Source organism: Prionailurus viverrinus, chromosome C2 (genome assembly GCF_022837055.1).
Source record: "Prionailurus viverrinus isolate Anna chromosome C2, UM_Priviv_1.0, whole genome shotgun sequence".
Classification (NCBI taxonomy): Eukaryota; Metazoa; Chordata; class Mammalia; order Carnivora; family Felidae; genus Prionailurus; species Prionailurus viverrinus.
Genome location: NC_062569.1, coordinates 153,284,491 through 153,308,368, shown reverse-complemented (window position 1 = coordinate 153,308,368; position 23,878 = coordinate 153,284,491). Strand labels below are relative to the sequence as shown.

At 50.1% G+C, this 23,878-nt stretch overlaps 1 long non-coding RNA gene across 1 annotated transcript in view; it reads left to right on the top strand.

Annotated features, from left to right (window-relative positions):
- Positions 1–42: 42 nt before the first annotated feature.
- LOC125175592 (uncharacterized) overlaps positions 43–23,878 on the top strand; it is a 39,668-nt gene continuing 15,832 nt past the window's right edge. Inside the window, exons 1-3 of the long non-coding RNA XR_007155889.1 lie at positions 43–183; positions 1,548–1,610; positions 2,099–2,241. This is a non-coding gene — a long non-coding RNA (uncharacterized LOC125175592). The remainder of the gene's footprint in view (positions 184–1,547; positions 1,611–2,098; positions 2,242–23,878) is intronic.

The following is a 23,878-nucleotide window of genomic DNA, read 5'->3' as shown; positions in this document are numbered from 1 at the left end:
AAGTCTGCTATTCTTAAATTTTGTTTTATTTTACAGATCGGTTTTCTATAAAGGCAATCTGTCTACTGAAGAGTCATTTCCCAAAATAACCCCTGATAATTGGCTCGTACTCTTTCTTGGAATGAGATGTTTGTTTAGCATAGGAGGGGATGAGACGCCAGAGAAACAGAGCCCCCACCTAAGGTAAATGAAACTTGGCACCGGTGAATTATTTGACTCTACGCACTGAGTGTTTAAACAGCTTTAGTCACCGTGGGTGGATATGTGTCTAGGTCTGTACTGAAGTAGAACCTTTAGTGTGATCTATAGAGCTACCAGGGAAAATACCTTCCTGCTTTTCCTGGAACCTGTGAGGAGTTTTAATTTCAAAGGGCGTGTTGGGCAAACACATAACTCTTTTGCCCGAAAGTCGTATGTGGTTTTGAAATGGGATGCTGTGCTCTGCTGAAGGATTAGCTCTCACTTTACCTGAGGCTGCGTGAAAAACCAAGCATTCTACGTAAGCAGGAATACACCAAAGGAATGTAGGACGTGGCCGGGGGGTATCCTTGTGTTTCCGACTTTGACCTTCATCAGGAAGCGTCAGGACTGTGCACACACAGGGGTTGGTTGTGAACTCCATCGTTTAAGAAAGGCTGAAACATCCAACTGAACTTTTTTCCTTTTACAACTTAACTTAAAAAAAATTCTACTAGATATTTTCCCTTGACCTATCTGCGCATGTTTGGAGATGAATAATCTTTGATCTGTGCCAGAAATCACAGCTGGACCACTTCTGTCTAAATTTTCAAAGTATTCATTTTCAGTGTATGGTCACACCTATTATGGGATCCAAATCCAGTAGATGGTGTTGACATATTTGGCCCGTTAATCTTAACACGTACGACAATATCATATGAAGCCTGTATAATTGAGAGTGGGTTTTATACATATTACACCATTTTTTTCCTAGCAGTTTTAGGTTTACGGAAAAATTGAGTGGAAAGTACAGAGAGTCGCAGGGACCGTTTCCCTCCCTGCCCTCCCCGCTCCCAGATTCCCCGGGTGTAAACAGCCTATATCAGAGCCGCCACATTTGCCGCAACGGGTGAGCCAATATGGATCGTTTTTATTCAGTCAAGACCCTCATTTACATTAGGGTTCGCTCTTCTCGTTGTGCATTCTGGGTTTTTTTTTTTTTTTAACTTTTTTTTTTTCAACGTTTATTTATTCTTGGGACAGAGAGAGACAGAGCATGAACAGGGGAGGAGCAGAGAGAGAGGGAGACACAGAATCGGAAACAGGCTCCAGGCTCTGAGCCATCATCAGCCCAGAGCCCGACGCGGGGCTCGAACTCCCGGACCGTGAGATCGTGACCTGGCTGAAGTCGGACGCTTAACCGACTGCGCCACCCAGGCGCCCCACATTCTGGGTTTTGACATGCTTGTAATGTGCCGCTACGACATCGTAGAGAATAGTTTCACCCCCTAAAAATCCTCTGTGCTCTGATCTGCACCCTCCTTCCCCAACAAGCCCTGGCAACCAAAACTATGGTTTTGTCTTTTCAGAATGTCACGGAATTGGAATCATATCGCGTGTGAGCTTCGTGGATTGTCTTCTTTCCCTTGGTGGTATGCGTTTAAGGTTCCTCCGTGTCTTCTTGTGGCTCGATAGTTCTTTTTTTTTTTTATGTTAAATTCTTTTTAATGTTTATTTATTTTTGAGAGAGAGAGCCAGAGCGTGAGCAGGGGAGGGGCAGGGAGAGAGGGAGACACAGAATCCGAAGCAGGCTCCAGGCTCCGAGCTGTCAGCACAGAGCCCGATGTGGGGCTCAAACTCATGAACCGTGAGATCCTGACTTGAGCTGAAATCAGACGCTCAACTGACTGACCCCACCCAGGCGCTCCCCTCCCACCCTGCTTTTTAATTGCTGAATAGCATTCTATCACGTGCAGGTGCCACAGTTTATTTACTCATTCACCTATTGGAGGACATCTTAGTTGTTTCCAAGTTTGGGCAATGATGAATAGAGCAGCTGTATCCATCTGTGTGCAGGTTTGTGTGTGGATGTAGGTTTTCAACTCATTTGGGTACATATATATTTATTTGTAAATTACAGCTGTATGCACGAAAGAGAAAAAGATGGTTTTAAAACATGGTTCCTGGATTGCACGCCAACTAAGCTGTGTGTGAGGAACGCAAGTTAAAAGTGAATTTAGCGCCTGTGGAATCTCGCGGTCTAAGCATCGAGGAGGGGCAGCGGTGAGTATACAGATCCCAAGGTGACGTTCTCCTCCCCCCACCCCATCCCTGTGAGTCATGAGAGGTCATGGTCAGGATCACACGCTAGGTCGCCATTGGTCGCCATATGAACTCTTCCAGTCTAAAGACACCCCATGGGCGACTGGCTGTTAGGACCGCCTAGTGATTGGGGCTGATCAAAGTTGTAAGAGATGACATTTCTAAGGAGGCATGCCAGGAATTACTCACATGATGTACTTGAATCAGGCCTCCTGCCAACCTCTGGTTTGTCGATAGCCACCATCACTGTGGTACCTGGGCTTCAGGCTCGACTTTGGATCTGTATTTCATATTACCGTCTTCCACCTGGCTGGGTGGCCTGTCCTATATTCTGAAAACAACCTCACATCCCGGGTCACCTTTGATGTTGTCTTTGGTGAAATACTCTAAAGACCCCGTACATGTCCACCCGTACTCTGGGACATACGGTGTTTGGGCCTTTTTCTCCTGTTAGTTTCTGTGAGCACAGAACACACTCTTTCATTGCTACTCTGACCATCAACGATATCCGTCCAGGTTGAGGACTGTGTAATATTTAGTTATGTCTATTAAAACTTCAGCCTCACGTTGCTTACAAACTTACGCTCTCTGGGTTGGAATATACCCATCGTGGAATAATGTTTTTAAAAGGTTGCCTGATGGAGGTTGTATTCCCAGTAATTTTTTGTGGATGCAGGTGGAACTGAACGAGGAAGTTACCGTTCAGCCTCCGCAGTAAATATTGAACTGTTTTCAAGTGCATGGTGGAAACAATGATCTCGAAAGTGAGGCTTTCTTGTTGTACACTGATTAATGAAGGAAAGGGAAGACTTTTCCTTGCAGGAGGTGCTGACTGATAAATGCAGTGTAAGTGTTGCATTTTGTAATCATTGCTTTAAGCCAGAACATTATCATGCATGTGTGTGTGTGTGTGTGTGTGTGTGTGTGTGAGAGAGAGAGACAGAGACAGAGACAGAGACAGAGACAGAGACAAGATATTTACATGATCGCAAAGCATCTCCCTGCACATCTCATAGATTACTCATTATCTGCAAGCGAGCAAACAGAGAGTACTGTGCCCACACCAGACCACGCTCTTTACTGGACGACCAGAGTCAACGTCATCAGTGTGGACAGGTGACACTGGGTGCTCCAGACGGGTCACCCTGTGAAGGACACAACCTTCCTTATGACGTAGCTAGCTGGGGTGCAGAGATTGACACGAACCAAGAGGAAACATCCGACCAAACCAAAGAGAGGGACATCCCGTAAAATAACTGGCCCACGTTGCACAAATATCGGGAAAGACAGGAAAAGTTAAGAGCTGTTGAAGGAAATTGAAGGAGCCGAAGGAGACAGGTCGGCTCAGTGTAATCTGGATGCTATATGAAGGGGGAGGGGCCACAGAGAACAACGTTGGAGTAATTGATGGAGGTGGAGTCTGGACTATAGGTCAGATCAAAGTATTGCATCAAGCTACATTTTCTGAACTCGATAGCTTTCCTTCGGCTCTGTAAGGGGACATCTAGGTGCCTAGGAAATTACTATGGTAGTATTGGGGCGTAAGGGGCTATGATGTGTAGAACTGACTCTCAAGTGTTTGTGGATGTGTACATGTATGTATGTATGCAAAAAGCAAAGAAAGGGCAGAGCAGTGTCATAGGAAGTGGGGCCATTGAGGATGGGAAGGGATGGGCAGGTGACGGTAGCCAACGGGAGTGGGGGGGTAGATTCGTTTCCTAGGGCGGCTGTGACAAAGGGCCACGGACTGGGAGTCTTATAACACCTCACAGTCTGGAGGTGAGAAGGCCCCCCAAAATCAAGGTGTTCACAGGCCCATGCTCCCTCTGAGGGCTCCGGGGGAGAATCCTTCTTGCCTTTTCCAGCTTCTGGTGCCTCGATTCCTTGACTTGTGGCTGCATCCCTCCACCTCTGCCTCTGTCTTTAGGTGGCTTTCTTCCCCTCTATGTCTCTCTGTGCATCAACTTTCTCTTTCCTCTTCTTTTTTTAATTAAAAAAAATTGTTCACGTTTATGTATTTTGAGAGAGAGAAAGAGAGAGAGCGAGCACATGAGTAGGGGAGGAGCAGAGAGAGAGGGAGAGAGAGAATCCCAAGCAGGTTCTGCATTGATGGCACAGATGCAGGGCTTGAACTCACGAACCGTGAGATCACGAGCTGAGCCAAAATCAAGAGCCAGTCGCTTGACTGACTGGGCCACCCAGGTGCCCCCCACCTTTCCTCTTCTCATACAGACACCAGTCATTGGATTTAGGGCCCACCCTAAGTCCAGGATGATGTCAACTCAAGATTCTTAACTAATCACATTTGCTAAGACCCCGTTTCAAATGAGGACAGTTACTCGCAGGTACAGGTTGCACCCCCCAAACTTCGGGGGCCGCTATCACACCCAGTACAGAGTAGGTCAATGCAGACCTCAGCGAGAAAGTAAGATGGGAAAGAAGCTGAAAGATGCTGAGGGAGTGAGCCAGAAGTCTTCCCGGGTTAAGTGTGTTCTGGGAGGAGAGCAGCTGGGACAAGGGGGACAAGAGAGCAGCTGGGCCAGGACTGGTCTGTTATGGTTGAAGAGCAAAGCGGCTGGTGTGGGGGCGGGGGGGGGGGGAGGGGCAGATTGCCGCAGGAGGAGAGGCACCACCGAGGGTGTTGTAGACCGTTGGAAGGATTCTGCATTTAGCTTTGAGTGAACTGGGGGCCGTGCAGGTGCCGAGCAGAAGAGTGACACCGTCTAGCTTTAGGTGGTGAGGACAGGAGCAGAGAGACTGGCGGGGGGCTGGGGTGGGAACCAGGAGTGAGCTGAGCACGGCCTGGGGCCGAGCCCAAGGATGTCGGTGCCGAGCAGGGGCTGGGGCCTGGACGTGATGTGAAGGAAGGGCCAACAGGATTTCCTGGCTAGTCAGAGGTGTGTGTGTGTGTGTGTGTTGGGGGGGGAGGGGTGGTTGGAGAAAGTGAGAAAAAAAGTGGAGCGATCAGAAGATGGGGTCCACGGTTATGTGGGGGTCAGCGATTTGGGTGTAGACAGCAGGAGCTCAGTGTCGGGCCCACTGAGCGTGAGATGCTGGGGTTGTCCTGAGCTGGCTGTTGAATACACAGGTTGGGAATCTGGGAGAGAGATCAGAACTGGGGACATAAACTGGGGAGCGAGTGACTCTGTTCACTACCAGCTTTTCTCAGATGTTAGTATTTTGGCTTCGCTGTTAGTATTAGACGGAAAAGAGGGAAGGGAGAGGACAGAGAAAGGAAAGGGAGAGAGGAGATGACGACAGGTAGCTGGAGTTAGACAGTTTCACGCAGGGACGCTGCTTGCGTATTCGTGGTGTGAGGAGAACAGAAGGGCTCTGGAGTCAGACAGACCTGAGCCTCGGTTTCCACTGCTGTGAAATGGGGCGATGCTAACCATCTTCCAGCCATCGAGGACTATGGTGAATGAACAGCTGGGCGGGACACTAACACGACAGTAACAGTAGCTAACGCTTCATGGCTCTTACTCCGAGCACTTTGTATGTGTCGATTCACTTAACCTCACGAAAGGGATGAGGTAGCTCGATTATTCTTTTTACTTGGGAGCCGAACCACCTGAGGCACAGAGAGGTTGTGTATCTTGCCCAGGGTCGCACGGATGGTGAGAGGCAGTGCTGGCTTCGCGCAGGCCATCTGCTCCCGGCGCCTACACGCTTCACCCGCACAACTTCTCTGTGTGTGTCCTTGGCACCTACCCAATACAAAAAAGTATCCGTGTGCAAAATCAAGGGGGTATAATAGGGAGTATGGGGAATTATAAGTAAAGGGGTTGAAGGCATTTAGAACCAGTCTCCCCAAAGGGTGCCGCTCTGGCATGTGGACTGTTTTGAGCTGAAGGCAATTAAGACCCAACAGACTCCAGAAAAATGAACTTCCTCTTAAACTAACTAAAGGAATTCAGACAGGGGGCCTGGCCCAGAAGGAGAACTATTACCAGGACATATCTCTTATCTGAATGACCGATCTGGACGGCAGGATGAACATCTGATTATCAAACTTTGGCTTTTCTTATCTCCTGTGAATCACCGCCCTCCCCCTCCCCGCCCCCACTTTCCTTTGAGGACCCAGACCTCATCCCATTCCTCCGCTCAAGATGGCGTATAAGCCTTCATTGCCTGACATGTCCTTGGGTCGCAGTGTCTTTGTGGGGCCCCCGAACACACATAATTAAATTTGTTTTTCTCTTGTTAATCTGCCTTATATCAATTAACCAGCCAAAGAACCTAGAAGGGTAGAGGAGGATTTTTTCCCTTCCAGCAGGGTCATTTTCTACCATGGGTCCTGGGACAGCCAGGCTGAGGGAGTGACTTCCATAGGTTTCCTCATTTCCCTGTGTTGTTTATGTATGAAGGTGGGAGAAAACGAGGGTGAATGTCAGGCTAGGAGATTAGAAAGAGGACCGCATCCTGTTCTGCTGCGTTACAGCGTTTCAGCGGATCAGCCTGCCGGCACTTTTCTTCATATCCTGTTACCTTTGGACAATAATTTCTTTTATTCCTGTTTTCCTGAATTGCCTGTCTCCCTCTGGGTTTTATCGTGTGTGTGTGTGTGTGTGTGTGTATGTGTGTGGAATAGAATCATCTAATAGTTATTAAGTAATCCAGTGTTCCATAAACATTGAAGCATTTCCTTCAAGTAGGCGGCCTAGGAGGCAGGACCAGGGAGGTCATTTTCTCTCGGCTCTGTAGGTCCCAGGGTGTTTGTTCCCCAGGTCAGGCTGGGGGGGGGGGGGGATGGGGTGGGTGGGGGCCGGGCAGCCCGGTGTCTGCAGAGAGTGCACGTGTGATATACAGGAGCTGCTGTCCCACATAGCCCGATCCCGAACATGTGTGTGTCCACGGTCCACACCAGCCACTGCTCTGGCTACTGGGGTTGCTGCTGGTGTGGGAGACAGATGCTGAACAACCGAATACATAAAAGAATAAATGTAGGGTTTCAGTAGGGGTGATGCCAAGAGAAAATAGCAAGGCAAGAGAGTAACGGGCCATAGTTGGGGGTGTGAGACAAAGTGGCATCTAAGATGAGACCCGAAGGGAGAGAGGGAGAAGGTCATAGAAAAACCTGGGGAAGAGCGTTCCAGCAAAGGGAACAGCGCGTGCCAGGGTCCTGAGGCAGGGGCATACCTGGGCCGTTCTAGTCCGGGAGGGAGGCCAGTGCGGCTGGAGAGCTGTGGGGACAAAGAAGTGGTAGGAGATTCGGGCAGGGAGGTGGCCAGGGGCGGGGACACACAGAGAGAGCCTCGGAGGTCCTGGGGAGGCTTTGTGCGGTGCTCAGGGGGGCGGGAAGCCTCTGGACCGAAGGATTTGAAGCTAAGGGATGTCATGGTGTGACTTACCGGTGTTTCAAATGGAGCTCAAAGTCACATGAGATTCATCATCGGAATCATTTTGAAGAGTACAATTCAGAGGTTTTTCATATCCTCACCTGTTGGGCGGCCGCCAGCCCTCTCTATCTAGTTTGTTCGCATTTCCTCACCACCAGAAGAAACCTGCTATCCGCTGAGCTGACTGTTCCCGCCCCCCCTCCCTTCCCCCTCCCCCTTCCCCCCTCCCCCCCTCCCCTGTGTCAGAGGAGGACACAGGCTGCTACACAGTGGAGTGCCCGCCTCTGCAGGCCTGCTTTCTGTGACGTGCTGGGAAAGTATGTGCAGAGCACAATTTCTGAAATTAAGTGCCACCCGATGAGTTATTTTTTTTAAACGTTTATTTATTTCTGAGAGACAGAGAGGCACACAGCACGAGCAGGGGGCGGAGCAGAGAGAGAGGGAGGCCCAGAATCCGAAGCAGGCTCCAGGTTCCGAGCTGTCAGCACAGAGCCCGACGCGGGGCTCGAACCCCCAAAACCGTGAGATCATGACCTGAGCCACCATCGGACGCTTAACTGACTGAGCCACCCAGGTGCCCCCACCCACTGAGTTATTTTAAACCAGCAAAGGAGGAAAGCCTCCAACAGAGAAATGGATTCTCTTCCATGCCTCCGGGATTCAGAAAGTACTTCAGGTCAGTGCTGCACCTGCAACATCCTCCTGTATTTCGTTACTAAGGGCATCGTACATTCGTAAAACCGAACCGTGATGCATTCTGTAGGTGAAGTGCGGGTGAGGTCTGTAGCCCGGGGGGTGAGGCTTGGCACTTGCTACCCTCAACATCCCTTTCTTTCAAGTTTTACTTTTTATGTCTTCTTAAACATTTTGAAATTATTATTTTCTTATTTTAAATGCAACATAAGCTTACATAAACTTCAAAAATTAACCGAATTCCACAAGCAAAAGGTAAAAATCAGGCAGAGGCCCGACACGGGGGGCCCAGGGCTGCCCTCCCACGTACACGAGCGTCCTGGGTAGCGTGTGCTCCTTCTGTCAGCTCCTCTGGGACCGAGAGCCGCTGAGTCTGAGCGCAGCTCACTCTGACTTTCTGCTCTGGGCTCGCGGCCAGTAGGACTCACAGCCTGGACACAGTGCAGAGAGGGGTGCCTGGGCGGCCCAGTCGGTTAAGTGTTGGAACTCTTGATTTAAGCTCAGGTCATAATCTCACAGTTCGTGGGATTGAACCCCACGTTGGGCTCTGAGCTGACAGTTCAGAGTCTGCTTGGGCCTCTTAGTCTTCCTCTCTCTGTGCCCCTCCCCTGCCCATGTGTTGTCTCTCTCTCTCTAAAAAAAATAAATAAATGAACTTTAAAAGAGAGAAAGGAAGGAAGGAAGGGAGGAGAAAGGAAGAAAGAAAGAAAGAAAGAAAGAAAGAAAGAAAGAAATGAAGGAAGGAAGAAGAAAGAAAGAAAGAAAGAAAGAAAGAAAGAAAGAAATGAAGGAAGAAGAAAGAAAGAAATGAAGGAAGAAGAAAGAAAGAAAGAAAGAAAGAAATGAAGGAAGAAGAAAGAAAAAGAAAAGAAAAAGATATGAAGGAAGGAAGAAGAAAGAAAGAAAGAAAGAAAGAAAGAAAAAAAGACAGGAAGGAAGAAAGAAAGAAATGAAGGAAGGAAGAAGAAAGAAAGAAAGAAATGAAGGAAGAAGAAAGAAAAAGAAAAGAAAGATATGAAGGAAAGAAGAAAGAAAGAAAGAAAGAAAGAAAGAAAGAAAAGACAGGAAGGAAGAAAGAAAGAAATGAAGGAAGGAAGAAGAAAGAAAGAAAGAAATGAAGGAAGAAGAAAGAAAAAGAAAAGAAAGATATGAAGGAAGGAAGAAGAAAGAAAGAAAGAAAGAAAGAAAGAAAGAAAAGACAGGAAGGAAGAAAGAAAGAAATGAAGGAAGGAAGAAGAAAGAAAGAAAGAAATGAAGGAAGAAGAAAGAAAAAGAAAAGAAAGATATGAAGGAAGGAAGAAGAAAGAAAGAAAGAAAGAAAGAAAGAAAGAAAAGACAGGAAGGAAGAAAGAAAGAAATGAAGGAAGGAAGAAGAAAGAAAGAAAGAAATGAAGGAAGAAGAAAGAAAAAGAAAAGAAAGATATGAAGGAAGGAAGAAGAAAGAAAGAAAGAAAGAAAGAAAGAAAGAAAGAAAAGACAGGAAGGAAGAAAGAAAGAAATGAAGGAAGGAAGAAGAAAGAAAGAAAGAAATGAAGGAAGAAGAAAGAAAAAGAAAAGAAAGATATGAAGGAAGGAAGAAGAAAGAAAGAAAGAAAGAAAGAAAGAAAGAAAAGACAGGAAGGAAGAAAGAAAGAAATGAAGGAAGGAAGAAGAAAGAAAGAAAGAAATGAAGGAAGAAGAAAGAAAAAGAAAAGAAAGATATGAAGGAAGGAAGAAGAAAGAAAAGAAAGAAAGAAAGAAAGATAGGAAGGAAGAAAGAAAGAAATAAAGGAAAGAAGAAAGAAAGAAAGAAATGAAGGAAGGAAGAAGAAAGAAACGAAGGAAGAAAGAAAGAAAGAAATGAAGGAAGGAAGAAGAAAGAAAGAAAAAGAAAAAAAAGACAGGAAGGAAGAAAGAAAGAAATGAAGGAAGAAGAAAGAAATGAAGGAAGAAGAAAGAAAGAAAGAGAAAGAAGGAAGGAAGGAAGAAAGAAAGAAGAGAGAAAGAAAGAAATGAAGGAAGGAAGGAAGAAAGGAAAGAAAGAAAGAAAGAAAGAAAAGAAAGAAAAGATAGGAAGGAAGAAATGAAGGAAGGGAGGGAGGGAGGAAGGAAGAGTACAGAGAAAGGCTGAGACAGGGCAACAGGCTTCTAGAAGATGCCAGACGGAACAGCGCGCCGACTAGTGTGAACTCAGAGCGACCTCTCCCGTCACCTCGAGCCCAGGGCGATAGAGGCAAAGGGGCAGAGAGTTGCCGCTGTGCGGCGGGGCCCAGGCGGGTCTGAGACAGCGCGTCTGTGTCTGCCACGCGCGATGCCGTCACGGGCCCCCCCTCTGTGGCACAGTCTAGTGCCAGCCCTGTCCTGATTGCACTCCGCTGACCAGGTGGCTCCGTGCCGGGAGTGTCTGGGTGGCCTTGCGGAGTAGGTCCAGAAAAGTCGCGGATGAAGTCGTGCACGGCAGGGACGGTTTCCAGGCGGGCTTCAGGGAGGAGGCGGCCGTTCCCGTTGTTCCCCCTCCATTCTCCCCGGACGGAAGCCTCTGCCGGGTGAGCTCTCTCCCAGAGGGAGAGTCAGCAAGCTCGCCTTTCCTCTGCCTCCCTGGCAGGCGAGAGCCTTCGCAGGGTTCTGAGACGGAGGCGGAATTTCTCAGGACAGACCCCCGGCTCTGTCGCTGTCACGGAGGCAGTGGTGACGGACATTTCACTGGCTCCAGCCTGTGCGTCTCAGTCTTGACTTCGGGGCTACAGATGCTCATAAGCAGGCGAGGGAGGAAGGGGCCACGGAAGGCGTGCCGGCTTCGGGGTCCTGCGTCTGCCTCCTCCTGGTGGGGTGACCTCGGGCAAGCTGCTTGGCTTCCCTGAGCCCCATTTTCTAGCTTGTGGAGAGGGGGTGAGCAGGAGGGCTGGGGGCGGCGTCCGGGTGTAGCACAGCACCTGGTTCCTGGGAAGTGCTGTCATCGGTGACATTTACCTCCCGTGTTTACAGTTCCCGGTGTGGGTGTGACCTCCCCTTTGCCACATCTTCCACGTGTCACCCACGTAGCTGCCTCCACGAACCTTCCCCCGGTCTCCCCGAACCCCAATGATTTCTACTCCTCGCCTTGTCGGCGTCCTGCGCCTCCCCGCCTCCCCGCGAGCTCGCGGCCTCTGTGGGTCTCCTGTGCGTGGACACTGCCCTGTCCAGAGCGGAAGGGGGTGCAGGTGGCGTTTGTGCAGTGGTGGTTTAAGATGATGGGGGAGAGCACAGACGGTAATCACAGACTCCCCGGGCTCAAGTCCTGGCTGAGCCGCTTACTCTTAGCGTGACTTGATTTCCTGATCTGTAAAATGGGTCCAGCAGGAGTCGTCCAGAGAGTTGTTACAAGGATGACACGAGACCTTACGTGCTCAGAGTTCGGAGAGCTGGGCCTGACCTTACAGGTGCTGGCTAAGTGTCCACCTGTAAGTAGTATTCGCACCTACACGTTTTTTGGGGAATTGTTAATTCGGAAACTCAGTTCTCCCACCTGCAACGCAGTGGTCAGGAAGCCCGTGAGGGCTCGATGTGTGGGCTGGTCTGGGTGCCACAAGCACTCCATCATGGTGGCAGGTGCTAGCGACCCCTGGGGGCCAGACCCCTGCCCTGGACCCCGTCCTCGGACAGTTCTGGTAGAGGCTGGCTAAAGGTTAAGCAAGTGAAAGAACAGGACTCCCAGCTCAATTTGAACTTCAGATTAGTAGCAAATAGTTTCTCGGTGTAAGTGTCTCAAATGTTGCCTGAAACATACTTATGCTAAAAAATGATCCAGCGTGCATCCAAAAACCCACATTTAACGGACATCCTGCATCTTATATGACAATCCTGCAGGCTCAGAAGGTCACTGTGGTCCAAAGCAGTGGGGGACAGAGCAGGGGTGTCCGGTGTTTCCCAGCTTGCTCTCTCCTCTGCCCTGTCCCCCTGTCCCCCCACCGCTGGCCCTGCTGACGGCTTCCCACCCATCTCGCCCTGAGCTCCCCTTGGCAGTCCCGCCTTGGCTGCTGGGTGCACGTGGCCTGTCTGTACCCACGCTTGGGGGACCCGGCCCACCCGGCCTTCCCCAGTCCCTCCTGCAGTGGGCAAAGGTTCTGACCATAACCCCACATTCCCACCCTACCGCCGTTGGTTCTGAGCCCTACCGGGCCCCCCACAAACCCAAGGCCCTGACTGTGGCAGGTTTGTGGCATCTGTGTGGCTATTAAGCCACTTGTCCCTATTCTCCCCACTGTCAGAACCCCTTTCCTGGGTGAAAAAAACCCCACCATCTGTCCCAGGTTTAGTTAGGAGAAGCATCGAGAACAGCCTTCACTCCTCTCAGCACGAAGAGCCCCCCTGTTGGAGATCGTTCACTGGGGACCTTCCCCCACTTGGGGCAGCGTTTTCTCGTAGCTGCACACATCCCTAGGGGGAAGGAGTGCTCACAGTCCTGGCACATCACGGGGCTGGCGAGGAGGCAGCAGCACTTCTGGAAGCAGGGTGGGTTTCCCTCAGTTCACACGCAGCTTGAAGCCTCAGTATTGGTCACATTCGCTCAGTAGGGTTTCACTCACCGTAGTCTCAACCCACTGTGACCTCTCCATCCCGTCGCTTTTCCTAATTTGCCCCGGTTGGGGTTTTTCAATCCTAGCACATGGGAACTCCATTATTCCAGGTCTTTAGACCCAGACGCTGGAGTTCTAGACTCTTCCCTGCCTCCCACATCCGGTCCATCCAGAAATCCCTTGACAACCGTGCAGAATCTAGGCAGTTCTGCCCTCGGGGGGCAGCATCGTCTCTCCCGTGCTGGTCCCCAGTCTGCACCTTGCCGTCCCCTACACAGCAGTCCTGGCGATCTTTTGAAAGATGTCACTCCTTCGCTCAAAACCCTGTCTTGTTTTCCCTTTTCACGCAGGTTAAAATCCACAAGTCCAGACCTTTGTTTCCAGGTGGTCTGGCCCCCACGGCTCCCAGCCTCTTTCCTGCCCCTCCTGCCGGCTCTGTTTCAGACACACTGGTCTCCTTGCTGGTGCCTCCCCTCCCCCCAGCCCACCCCCCTGTCTGGCTTTGCCCTTGCTGGTCCTCCTGGAGGAGGTGTTCTTTCTCCCGGGCTCCCGGACAGATGCCCATTCCCTCTCTTCATGACATCTTTGCCAAAACAGCCCCTCGCCCAACACGACTCTTCCTTGCCTTATTTGTCCCTCTTGGCATTCATGGCCCACGGACCCACAAAGTGCATTCTGTCCACTGATTGTCTCCCTCGGGGACTCTGTTTGCCCACTGCCCTGTCCCAGTCGCAGAGGAATGAGTTCACACTCCGAACGCTCAGCAGGTAGATACTGAGGCAGACACACACGCCGGTGGAGACGGTGGGAGGCTGGCCGGACGGGGGGCTCCAGAAGTGAGTGAACTGTGCCGGTGAAACACACAGCAAGTTGTCAGGGCAGCTCCAAGGTGGAAAGGAAATCACGTGACAGTGAAACTTCCAGAAGCTTCTGCCCATGCCTCCCATGTCAGCTCGATGAGCTCACTTTGATTCTGGGCTCCTCAGATGGGCCAGTTCCTCCTCTTCCTCTTCAGACAGTGAGGAAGCCACACTGTCTCTCCAGCCACAGAAACAATGAAATGTTTAGCTCCATGACCCTGGCCATCAAGGTGGCTCCCTCTTCCCCGGTCACGTGGCCCCAGTGGCCCCGCCAACTGTTCCTGGAAGTTGAAGGGACACAGTTAGCAGTTAGTAACCCGAAGTTTGCAGACCTGCCTTCCCTAATCTCATCGCTGTTGAGCGTTAGAGATGACGCAAACCATCGTTTCTTCCTCATTTTTTAATTTTGAAAATATATGACTTAAAGAGAAATTTAAGATAACGGCACCGAAAGAAAAATTGTCTGTAATCGCTCCTTTCATTTCACCACCAGGCCTTGTTTGCACAGAATTGTAGTCAGAGGTATGACTCAGCATTGCTACAAACGTCTTGTCATATTGCCACATAGTCTCTCAATAGTAAATTTGTTTTTTTTTTTAGAGAGAGAGACGGAGAGAGAAAAAGAGAGCGGGAACAAGGGAGAGGGGCAGAGGGAGAGAGAGAGTCCTAAGCAGGCTCAACACCCAGTGCGGAGCCTGACGAAGGGTTCGATCTCACGACCCTGGGATCGCGACCTGAGCCGAAATCAAGAGTTGGATGCTCAACCGACTGAGCCGCCCAGGCGCCCCTCCCAATAACCATTTTAAATGACGGCACAAACAAAACTTCCTAATATATTTTTTAGCTATACTGTCGCAGTGAAAAATTCTGAGTGATAGTGTTTCCTTTCTTTTGAGGCCAGGTATGTGAACTGGGTTGGGGGCTGATGTGTCGTCCCAAATACAAGCTGAAGTCCTAACTGTCGGTACCTCTGGATGCGACCGTATTTGGAATAGGGTCTTTGCAGGTGGAATCAAGCTGAGGTCATTAGATGGGTGCCAGGCCACCAGGACTGGTGTCCACGGGAGAGGAGGAGAGCACAGAGCTGGGGTGCCGTCTGCAGGCACGGACCGCCCGGACCGCCAGGGACTGCCCCCCGCTGTCGCAAAGTGGGAGAGGCCAGGAAGGGTCCTCCCTGGAGCCCATCAGCTCTTGTTTCAGCCCTGGCTGGCGGTGCTTGGTTGCAGCAGCAGCAGCAGCAGGGAACGCACACAGACCCCGGTTTGGGAATTCTCTCCAGCATCCTGTCCCACATAGGCTCACGTCTCGCTAATAGGTCCTGCTGAGCCTACGTGACGGTCGGCAGGCACACGAGCCGGTACGGGTCCAGCCAGCTTGGGTAGCGGGTTACGCTGGCCTTCCTCACCCCTGCCTCCCCCCCACCCGCAGTCCCCTGTGGGAGGGCGGGACCTGCAGACTTCGCCCCCTGCCGAGGCCAGCAGTATGGCCACGTGTCCTCGGCTACGGAAACGGGCTCAAGGAGGCCTCCCTTTACCCCCAGCTGGGCCTGAGAACTTGCCTGCACTTACTAATGCTGGTGTCACTGCCCTCTTTGTCCCTGACATCACAGCCCCGGGAGCAAGGTGCGAGGGCAGGCTTGGCCTTGACCCGCGGGCTCTGACCCAGCGGTATTCGCACGATCGTTTCAGTGTCGGCTGATAATGCTGGGCCTGAATTAACGTCAGCGATGACAGCGTATCTTCACCCACTGGTTTGTGGCTTTGCTACGTTCCCAAGTGTAATCTGGAGGCACGAAAAGATGACTGCCTTCAGCCCCCGCCTCCCCCCTGCCCAAAGTGGTCAGTTTTTCTCCCTGCACTTTTTTTTTTTTAATTTTTTTTAATGTTTGTTTGTTTGTTTATTTATTTATTTATTTATTTATTTATTTATTTCAGGTTTTTTTTTTTTTTAATGTTTATTTTTGAGACAGAGAGAGACAGAGCATGAACGGGGCAGGGGCAGAGAGAGAGGGAGACACAGAATCAGAAGCAGGCTCCAGGCTCTGAGCCATCAGCACAGAGCCCGTTGCGGGGCTCAAACCCACAGACCGCGAGATCGTGACCTGAGCTGAAGTCGGACGCTTAACCGACTGAACCACCCAGGTGCCCCTGTTTATTTATTTTTGAGAGAGACAGAGACAGAATGTGAGTGGGTTAGGGGCAGAGAGAGAGGGAGACACAGAAGCAGAAGCAGGCTCCAGGCTCTGAGCTGTCAGCACAGAGCCCGACGTGGGGCTCGAACTCACAAGCTGTGAGATCGTGACCTGAGCGGAAGTTGGACGCTCAACTGACTGAGCCACCCAGGTGCCCCTCCCTGCACTTATTTTTTAAAAAACATTTGTTTATTTTGGGGAGAGCACAAGCAAGGGATGGACAGAGAGGGGGAACAGAGGATCCAAAGCACGCTCTGGACTGACAGCACACAGCCCGATGTGGGGCTCGAACCCACGAGCCACGAGATCATGATCTGAGTTCAAGTCGGACTGTTAACTGACTGAGCCACCCAGGGGCCCCTCCCTGCACTAAATTTTGAGCAAAGCTGAAGGTACCAGCGGGGCCTTTAGAGAGACGAAATCCCCTAATAGTACTGGTTACCGCAGAGGCAGGAGGAAGGAGGCTGGGTGTTAAGGTCCTCCAGGAACCTCAGCCCTGCCTCTCCCCAGAAAAGACATTCCTGTGCCCTTGGTCCGGGATTACAGTCTCCTCTCAACCACCCGGGAAATGGCACTTAGGGACTTAGCTGTCATGAGCATGACTGACCGACGGGGATGTAGGACAGCCATCCTTGGTGGGGATGGGCCTTGGCTCTGGGGTGAGGGAGGGGAGAAGCTGGTGACAGCAGGAGAGCATGGGCACCAGGATGCAGTTCCTGAGGGCGAGCCGGCACCCTACGGTCAATGCTGCTTTCACAGATGAAATGAATTTCCGAGGTGTCTCGTCAGCAGCTTTACAAATGAGGAAACTGAGGCAGAGTTGTATGTTACATTACACAAGGGTGAGAGCCAGAAGGGGGGGTGGGAATCCAAGTCTCCCAAATTCTCAACTCTGTGCTTTGTCCCTGTCCCATATTTGGGACAGAAAACACGTGTCTATGGGATAGGTGACAATAGATGTTACCATCGACACCGTCCCCAGTCACTGAGTGTCCCAGGCCAGCTGGAGTGGCCCGACAGCGCTTTTCCCTGGGGGTCATTCATGTGGACGGTGACTGTCCACGGGGCCACTGGTGTGGTTTCCTGAGGTGGCAGCAGGAGCCTTCCCCAAGCCACTGCCTCCACAGGGGTGGGGGAGGTGGGTGTGGGTGGCCCCTGGGGAAAGGTATTTGTGGTCAGGTGCTCTGTCGGGAGAGGGCTAGCTTGCAAGCTGGAAAGAGCTGGAACCTGAGACATGGGGCAGGGTGGACTTGGAGGAAGTGAGGGACTTAGGGAGCCTTCCAGGGGCTTTTGGAGAAGGGGTTGGGTCCCACACGCTGGGCCATCAGTCCAGGGAAAGGAAGGCTGAGCATCATCTTCCCATCCTTGTTCTCAAAATGGACAGATTCCTTTTTCTTTTTTCTCTCCTCTCCTCTCCTCTCCTCTCCTCTCCTCTCCTCTCCTCTCCTCTCCTCTTCTCTCCTCTCTTCTTTTCTTTTCTTTGAGAAAGAGAGATTGTGAGCCAGGGAGAGACAGAGAGGGAGGGAGACAGAGGGTCAGAAGTGAGCTCCTTTCTGACAGCAGTCAGCCTGATGCAGGGCTTGAATTCACGAACCTCGAGATCATGACCTGAGCCGAAGTTGGACGCTCAGCGGACTGAGCCACCCAGGTGCCCCCAAACGGACAGGTTCTAACCAACCGGGCTGTGACTTTCTTGGCACAAAGATTGTGTTTGCTCCTGTTTGCAGCTTCGCACAAAGGACAGTAAGTAGGCTCTGACTCATGAGCTGGCAGGTAAAAGAAAGTTCCTGAGCGCCCACAAAGGCTTCTGCCTGCTCGGCCTCTGCAGGGAGGCCCCAGGCACCGTCTTTCCTCACCTCCCCACCGTGGCTTGTGTTCAGTACTTCCCCGCAGAACCGCTGACCCCAAACCTCCTCTTGGCACCCAGGCCCGTTTAGTGGGATGAAAAGGCCAGTGATTCAAACGGCCAGCTTTGCCCCCCTAGAAGGCGGGGGGTGCCCCTTCCACCTTCCCTCAGGCCCGAGCTCCCTGGCAGGTCTCAGGAGGACTGTCCTTCCTACAGGAAGCTTTCGCGCAGGGTTTACTGAAGACAAGCCTCTTGTGCAAGTTTCGGTGCAAAAGCAGTCCAGCCTCGCAGAATGGGGGGCACAGGGCAGGCCCTGCTCTGAGATCCCTGTGTCCACAGAGACCAGTCAAACTGCGCTGAATCGCCCTGCAGAGCCACAAGCCAGAGACGACTTCAGGCTGCGGCTCTGCCCGCGGTGCTCCGTGTCCCCTGCTCTCCACGTGCAGCCAGATTCCTGACGGCCGCAGAGAGGGGCAGCCGGTGCTCCGCGGCCCCCAGCGAGGCCAGGATCCCCCAGCGCTCCGTGTCCCCTGAGCCCCTAGCAGCAGCCAAGTGGCCCGAGGGGCAGATCTGAAGGACATTAAGGGGGGCTGACTCTTTTCCTTTTGGAGTGTGGCAGGTGGACGGGAGCCCTTCCACACGGCCCGTCCTGGGGTTGGGGGGGGACGTGTCAGATTTGGCCCCTGACGTCTGGTTGCTGTTTTGTTTAGGGCAAGGATGTGAAAGGGTCAGGGTGGTATTTACAGGGGAGTGTGAACCTGATACCCTTTGGCTGAAGGACAACAAGAGAGAGCAGACGCCCTCCAGCAGAAGCCACACCTCCCGGCTGGCGGGGGAGGATTTCGCAGGCAGTTGCTATGTCTTTGATGTCGGCTGCCCCCTCCTCTCTTCCTGACAGCCGGACAGCCGGACAGCCGGGGTGGCTTAGAGGGAGGTGCGGGCACGCATCCATTTCCAGGGAAACAGCGGCCGGCAAAAGTCACTCCACGGAATCTGAACGGGGACCGGGGGGGGAGGGGGGGGATCCTGACCCCCTTCAGAGGGACACTTGCTCGGAGACCTGCGATTTGGTCCGATGCCTCATCTCCAGACTTTGGTGGACGTTTCAAGCCTCTCCAGGTGAATTCCAGCCACGGGGCAACGTAAGCCAGAGTCCCACCCTGGGCCATGCTTATTAAGTCACCATAAGCAAGAGTGGAGCAACTGGGGACTGTGTTTCTGTGAGGAGAGAGTGGAAAAGGCGATGGCCCAGATGCATTTGAAGAATTAAGGAAACTGATTTAAAACAGGGACCAGGAGAGGTGCCTGGGGGGTGGTGCTCAGTTGCTCGGGCATCCAACTTCGGCTCAGGTCATGATCTCACGGTTCATGTGTTTGAGTCCCGCGTCGGGTTCTGTGCTGACAGCTCAGAGCCGAGAGCCTTCTGAAGATTCTGTGTCTCCCTCTCTCTCTGCCCCTCCCCCACATGTGCTCTGTCTCTGTCTCTCTCTCAAAAATAAATAAAACATTAAAAAATATATTAAAGAAATAGAAAAAAAAACAGGGACTAGAAAAGTCTTTGAAAATACCTTAATTTTTTAAAAACGAAAAACGTCTTTAAAATAGCACTTCTTATTATAGGAGATTCTTACTGTATTCTTATTCTTAATCTTATTATATACTTATTATGGGACATTAGGTGTTTATGGCAGAAAATCTAGAAGTGACAGAAAAGTTTCAGGGCAGAGCTAAAAATCATCCCAGCAGAAACTGGCGACTAAACCTTTGCCCAACTTTATGGCGTAGTTTTCACACATAAACACCCAGACACCCAGACAGACACTTACACCTTCACAGACGATTGCGACCATCCTTCATTTTCATTTAAAATTCCATCACCTGTGTGGCTCCGTCCGTTGAGCGTCTGACTCTTGATCTCAGCTCAGGTCATGATCCCAGGGTCACGGGTTCGAGCTCGTGTCAGGTTCTGCACTGAACGTGGGGCCTGCTTAGGATTCTCTCTCTCTCCCTTTCTCTGCCCTCCCCAGCTCTTGCGTGTGCACGATCTCTCTAAAATAAAATAATAATAATAAAACCCCAACACCAGCATTCTTACCTGTGCCTTTGAAAACAGGATTTTTTTTTTTAAATTTTAAATTCTATTTAGTTAACATACAATGTAGTATTGGTTTCAGGAGTAGAGCCCAGTGATTCGTCACTTAGATACGACACCCAGTGCTCATCCCAACAGGTGCCCTCCTCGATGCCCATCCCCCATTTAGCCCATCCCCCACCCTCCTCCTATCCAGCAACCCTCAAGTTGTTCTCTGTATTTAAGAGTCTCTTATGGTTTGCCTCCCTCTCTGTTTTTATCTTATTTTTCCTTCTCTTTATCTATGTTCATCTGTTTTGGAAAATAGGAATTTTTAACAGCTATCTACCATTCTTTAGGAAGCTAAGCCATTTAATTAACTCCTTACAGATAATTTATACAGTTTGATTTAATGAAAATGTGCCAGTGTGTCTTTTGGAATAGACTAAGAAGTGTGCTGTCCTGTGCCTCTGTGTTCCCCACCTCTAAAGTGGGCAACACGGTCTTAGTTCCGGTGACTGGTGTGGCCTTTAATTAATATTTAGGAAAGGCCCTGCAATTCACGGGTGAAGCATTGCCACTTAAGTCAAAGGTTTTGTGTAATCGTCCGTAATTATTATAATTTGCTCATTATGGGCAATTAGCGCGTTGTAGGACAACAGAGAGGAATTAATTCGGAAGGCAATCTGCCGCTGTGTCTTGCGTGAGCTGACGACGGAGGTTCAGGGGCCCGTGATTTTCTTCCCGACTGGAGAGACAGGATCAGGCAGAAGACGTCTGTACTAATGGGCCGTGGCAATTGCTGATGTGCGGGGTGCACTGAGGGCAGACTGCCACGCGGGCAGGAGGTGCGGGGAGCCTTTCATCCGTGCAAAGTGCCAGCTCTCCATTTCTCTTTACTTTCCTGATTTTAATCTCCTCCAGTATACAGATAGTTCACCAGGATTTTCATCTCAAGCCGTTCAGAGGCCAAAGGATGGCTCGTGTAGAGTTTCCACAAATTTCCTAATGGCCCCGGAGCTGTGTCACAGTCTTTGGACCCTGCAGAAGTTCTCAGACATCTTTACCCCACAAAGCGGGAGAGAGACGTAGAATGGAGCATGTGGTGACCAGTGAAGTGAGCGTACATTTGCCACAGTTTGTAGAGATGTTTAAAATTCATCTGCAGAGGGATTATGACCATATGTTTCCGACTCTCAAATCAGGACACGCGGTCTGACCGAGGACACGCTTTCCTGATCTATGAGTACAATTATGCACAAAAGACAAGAAGACAGAATGTTTGCAGTGGACACTCACCTGGAAAATCCGGGCCATCTGGTCACCTTGCACATGGGGGCAATCTCTGTAGTCCTTTGTGGAAATTCTCAGTGCCTTAGCCAGCTTTCTGGAATGTTCTGTCTCCTGCACATTGCCTGATGGCAGTTTCAGAACTACCAAAGGACCTTCGGAGCACTAACGATCATTTGACATGCTATCCCTAACACTGTTTTCCCTTTGGGTCTGGCTTCAGTGGCTTTACCTTAGGGGTGTGTGTATGTGTGTGTATGTGCACGCACGAGAGAGAGAGAGAGAGAGAGAGAGAGACAGAGACAGAGACAGACAGAGAGAGAGAGACTGAGAGAGACACAGTAGGGTAGTGGGGAGGGGCTGTTGAGACCACTCTTGAGTCAACCTCTAGTTCTGAGCTGTCTGGGGGACAGATTTAAACATGAGGTGATTGGGGTGATCATACTGTTGACTGATCCAGATTTAGGCTGAGACCCACTACTACAGAAGATAAATAAGGATATACCCCACATAGACAGTTTCTATGGGCATTCGGTAATGGCTCATTCCAAGGCTAGGGTGACACCTTAGATTTATTGTCAGAGTTTGAAAAAGAAATTGGGATGGTTTCATGCCCTACAGAAGACAAGGAAGGAGGTGGATGGAGGGCCCAGCAATCCTTTTCCAACTGAGATAAGATAATAGACCTATTGTCCCCACAGTACAGGTTTCACTGGTTCTGAGCCACCCAAAGTGCTTCTGCAGAATTGGAGCTGAATGAGTTTAGTGTGGTCCTCCTCAGATCCTGAAATACTGAATTCTTTTTTTTGTCTCATGTTTAGGCTTTGTGAATACGAGCCAGCACGTCTGCATTTATCAAAATAGCTCAAACTGAGATGTTGCGTGCCCTGTGGTTCCTTTATCTCTTGAAACAGGGGCCTAATAGAACACGCGAATCTCATAGGAGTTTACTCTCCTCATTTGCTAGATCAGACGTCTCCAAAGTGGGTGCACCTAGACATTATAAGGTAACCTGCTGGAGGAGTTCGGGAAGAGAATTCTAGAACATCAATCTCCTCATAGATTCTTTTGAGTATGTTTTATCACATACACAATACAACGTACATGGGCTTTATTGGAGGTAAGCACAATGATTCTGTTACTGATAAAATGTCATAGATCAGGGGTCTGCACACTTCAAAACCAACAAATCAAAACCAACCTACCCCTGCTTTTGTATGACCCACAAGCTGACGAAGTTTTTTTAACGGGAAAAATGGGGGAAAAAACCCAGAGAACACTATTTTGTGACACGTGAAAATTATATGAAATTTAAATCCATAAATAAAGTTTTGTTGGAACATATTTATGCCCGTTCACTTACATATTATCTGTGGCTGCTTTTGCATACCCCAGTGTCAGAGCTGAGTGGCTTCAAGGAGAACGAATGGCCCACAAAGCCGAAACGACTTGCTATCTGGTCCTTATGTAAAATAGTTTGCCGGCCCTCGCTCTCAGAACATTGGCTTCAGTTCCCGGGATAATATTTTTATAGGGACTTACCTTTGTGGAAAGAGAGTGTTTTGAAGCTGAATAACTTTAATTCCTTAAATAACTTGCAACATTTGTTTTGGAGGACCTCTCAGGGAATTTTGCCTGAGTCAGGTGGGAGGTAGAGGAAGGGGCAGGGAAAAGCTGAGAAAGCTTTTCAAGAAAGTGGTGAAGTCAGATTTGAGAAGTCAAGAAGCTACACAGATTGATGACTTGATGGCATAGCAACGTGTTCAAGGGCAAGCCATCCTTGTCCCCTTCAACTTGTCATTATCTTTGTTTGGATGTTGACGCTGGAGTCACCCAGTAGTTAGGGAGTCCTCACCCTCATCACATTAGTAATCACGCTGCATATGCTATACTTACCCAACTGCCCCTTGGAGCCCACAGCCCTTCGTGTGTGTTTATTTCTCCCCATAACATTCCTGGGGGCGTTTCCATTGGATGAGATTTCTTGTGATCAGGTCACTTCCCTTTGGGCACACGAAAGAAAAACAGAAAAACCTCGTCAATATGAAAGCACCTTTCAGCAAAGCCCACGTGGTTGTTTGCAGGCCTTTTTCAAGTCAAGGGACGAAGGCGAATGATCGGGTCTGGTCGCTGCACCGCACCTGATCCCAAAATGAAGCTTTGCTTGTTTGATCAGTTGCCCTTTCTACCACAGGGCAAAAAGTTCATCTTAACAGGATCTATCTATCTATCTATCTATCTATCTATCTATCTATCTATCATCTATCTATCTATCTGTGGATGCCTGGAAAAGAGCTCTAAGGAACCCAGGACAGAGAGTGCAAATGGGTTTAGAAAATTGGTTAGTCTACAAAAATGGGATCCAGGCATCCGGAGAGAGACCAAAGGCCCTGGGGAAGGAAGCAGCTATTGGGGAGGAAAATTTTTTTCTCTACCCTTCAAGATTCTTCTGGCTGATCTAAGAATTGCATTGACATGAGATAGATTAACAAGAGAAAATCAAATTTAATCACACACATATGGGGAACCCACATAAGCCTGAGGGATTCCAAAGACAGCGGCAAAATGAGGTACATGTGTCATTTTGGACTGAGGAGAAGGGGTGGAGAGCTGGAGCTTCAAAGGGAAGGAAGGCAAACCACAGGAAGAATGGAAGGAGTGAATGTTTGGTAAATGAATCTTTGCTGGACCACCCAGAAACAACGGGACCTAGAGAGGACTTTGATCGAACAAGCCTTGCTCTGTCTACCATACCTAGTTCACATCATACGAC